Raw genomic sequence first — 3630 nt, 5'->3', positions numbered from 1 at the left:
ATCCAAGTTTCTTCTCGTAGCTCACAGCCTCTGTGCAAATTATCCTCTAGCTATGATTCCCAGTCAGCCACACACACTGACTATGTCACACTCTCTCACACCGCCACTCACCTGTTTGTGCAGGGTTACCCTCCCTCATTAGGCCTGGCAAACATATCTCCTCCTGCAAGACTCGGTTCATGAGATATCGCCTCCCCAATTCTTTTCCAGCAGTCACCTCTATATGCTCCCACTGCACATTATGTATGCTCCATTACACCTCTCTTCTTTTGCATTTTTCCAAAACATGTATGTATGTATAATTATAAAATTGATACTTGTTAAATAAAACAAAAAAAGAAATTAAGGAGATGCCTGGTGGCTCAGTCAGTTAAGCATCCAACTCTTGGTTTCAGCTCAGGTCATCATCTCACAGTTTCATGGGTTCAAGCCCTCTGCACAGTCAGCACGGAGCCCGATTGGGATTCTCTCACTCCCTCTCTCTCTGCCCCTCCCCACTGACACTGTCTTTGTCTCTCTCAAAATATATAAACTTTAAAAAAACAGACATTAAGGACAAGAAATACATTGAAACTCCACCTGAAGAGAGAAACATCTTTAATATTTTCACAAACATCTTACCACACAATTATTTACTTTTCCACAAACACACATGCCATCGTGTAATTTTATATAAGTAGGACCATTATCTACTGAACTATGTTTATAATGTACTCATTTTTTTACTCAACAGTATATCACTCCCATCTCTCCAAGCCAGTAAATGTAGATCCATATCTTCATGTATAATGTGTGATTATAAATACCTACTCTCATTTGTTTATCCAAGCCTCTGTATGAGGGTCATTTAAGCTGCTTACCATAGTTTGCTATTATAAGCAACCCTGTAATGGCTAGACCCATAGGCTAATTGCTTATTTGTGTGTTTCCATCTATTTTCCTACAGCTTCTCCCAGGACGTGCCTTGGACCACTCGCACTTTCACTTTTTTCTTCTAAGAGAGTACTTTCTCTTTTGCTTAGTAGTTTTTATGCTTTTTTCTACAAGGTGAAAGTAGGCATTCACAATCCATTAGAGCAGATCCCTCATCCTGTATTACCCAATTAAATCAAGGAAAGCTTCACAACGCTTTAGGGAAGTGGGCTTTAAACTCTTTTTGACCATGACCTATATTAAGAAACATGCTTTTTTATCATGAGTCAGGACATATTTTTATATGAACAAAGGTTGCCAAAGTAATACTCTTAAGAGTGTGCAATGTGTTCTGATATTTTCTGTTCTATTTAATTTTAAGCATATATTTTAAATGAATATGCTATTGTCTTTCTTTCTTTAAATATGGATATAGCCCTCTAAATTGATTTCATGACTCACTAATGGGTTGTGATCCAGTGTGTAAAACAGTCATGTAGGGGACCAGCAGGAATGCTGAGGTATGCTGGTCCTGCTGCCTTTGATTTTTACTGTACAGCTTCATTGTAAGCATACAACTATGAAATAATATTCTCTGTTGCCTGAAGTTTTGTGTTTTAGATGCCAATCTCCACTGTATGTGCAGCCACCTACAACACATTGTCACTGACAGAAATGGCTCCTAGGAATGAACTTTTGAGGGGTTATACTCATATGCCGATTAAAATTATGGCAGTGTATGTATATGTACACACACACACACACACACACACAGTGGTCCAGGTGAGGCAAAAAGTGAGGCATAAAAAATACAGTCCCTAGGGCTGCCTGGGTGGCTCAGTCGGTTAAGCACCCAACTTCAGCTCAGGTCATGATCTTAGGACTCATGAGTTAGAGCCCAGCATTGGGCTCTCTGCTGTCAGCACAGAGTTCGCTTTAGATCCTCTATGTCCCCCTCTCTCTGCTCCTCCCCCACTCATGCTCTCTCTCTCTCTCTTGAAAATAAATAAATATTAACAAATAAAAAAATAAAAATAAAAAATAAAGCTCTCTGTTTAAAAAAAAAGAAACAGGAAATAGAGTCCCTACCCATGAAGTAAGTACAATCTAATGGGAAAGAAAGAATATACCAATTTCAGAAAGCTTGAAACCCCAGATACTTCCAGGTCTGGGAGTGTGATTTGTGTTCATGTCAGAAGCTTCAAGTCAGGCAAAACTTCCCTCCCCTTAGCACAGAGAGCAGCCACTGCCCAGACCCAGTTTTCTCTCATTATTGAGAATCTACCTCAACTTCCTCTCACCCCTAGTATATGAAAGCTTATCCTCCATCAAGTCCTCTTCCTGAGGACCAGTGGTCTCCATGGGATGCCTCTGTCCCACCTTCCCCACCAACTGGATGAACCTCTGATTGGACTCCCTCCCCCTAGTTAGCAACTTCTCTAGTCTCCTTTCTCACCGTAACCATCAACAATTACTTTCCAGAAGAGGAATCTGAAAAAGTTATAACAGTGACAATTACATATCTTTTTTGGCCCTTTCCTTAGCTTTCCTTTTAAATGATGGCCCTTGGAGGTAGGGGTTACAGGTACATAAACCCTGGGCACCTTTAGACCCTCAAAAAGGGCCAAGATTCAGATCTTGGGTGCTAGCAAAATCAGTGAAGCCTTGGGAGAAAAAAAAATACTATTCCATTATAGGAGCTTTTAACAATATTTTCACTTGTTTTTGTTTTTTGCTGATTTATGCATTGGCTTGCTTTGAGCAATTTTAATCAGGTACATAGCTGGTATGTATGTATAAATTGATCTTTTAATGTAATCAATTGATAATTGAGTGTCTGCTGTGCTTCTAGTAATTATAGGGCATTATTCAGGATTCTGTGAGAAGTACAAAGAAGTGAAGAATGTGTTCCTGGACCTCAAGAAAAAAATGGTTCTGTGGGAAGGGAAGGGTCCATACATATAAAAAGAAAATGTGCAGCAGTTAATAGTAAAGGAAAAGTAAGTAAGTTAGAAAATCCTTTCTTTAGGCGCCCCAAAACAGGTATTATAAATGTGGGCTCTGTCTGGGAAGATAAACTTTAAGGTAGATCTGAAAGATGGGTAACATTCAAATAGTTGATGGCATGAGGAATATTTCCTGGGCAGCAAATATAAGCAAAATGGCACAGAGGACATACGGTGGAGTTTGGGGGAGGAGTGGTTAAATCCTACAGGCAGCAGCAGGTTCCATGACTACCCTGAAGGTCAAGTTGGGGGGCTGGGCCACAGCAACCCATTCAAGGCCTCATATTGCTGCATACTTGGGTTATAAAGACCTAACTAAATCCTTTGAATCTGCAGTTTGTCATCCTGTCCCCCATTTTTGATGAATCTCTGAGCGCTGTCTCTAGGCATGTATTTCCAAAAGCTCTCCAGACAGCAATCCATGTTCAGTTGGCTCAGCACAGAGCAGTCCATGGAATTCAGAGCTAATGAGAGAGAGGAGAGCAAACATGAACAGTGCTTGAATGGCAGTCACGTACAGGTTCACTTGATACTGCTTCAGGGACCTGTGGTGTTGTTGTTAAATCCCTCAGCTTTCCCTGATAAATTAGTTACACTATTTATAATATGCAGCCAATAGTCTAATTATAAGAAGGTTTATCTCTTGCATGTGGAAGGTGGTGGAAGGTAAAGGAAAGCACGTCTGCGTTGGAATTGGAACAGACCTGAGTTT

The sequence above is a fragment of the Puma concolor genome, chromosome B3, assembly GCF_028749965.1.
Source record: "Puma concolor isolate L17-30 chromosome B3, mPumCon1.1.hap2, whole genome shotgun sequence".
Lineage (NCBI taxonomy): Eukaryota > Metazoa > Chordata > Mammalia > Carnivora > Felidae > Puma > Puma concolor.
Note: the sequence above shows the minus strand (reverse complement) of the source record.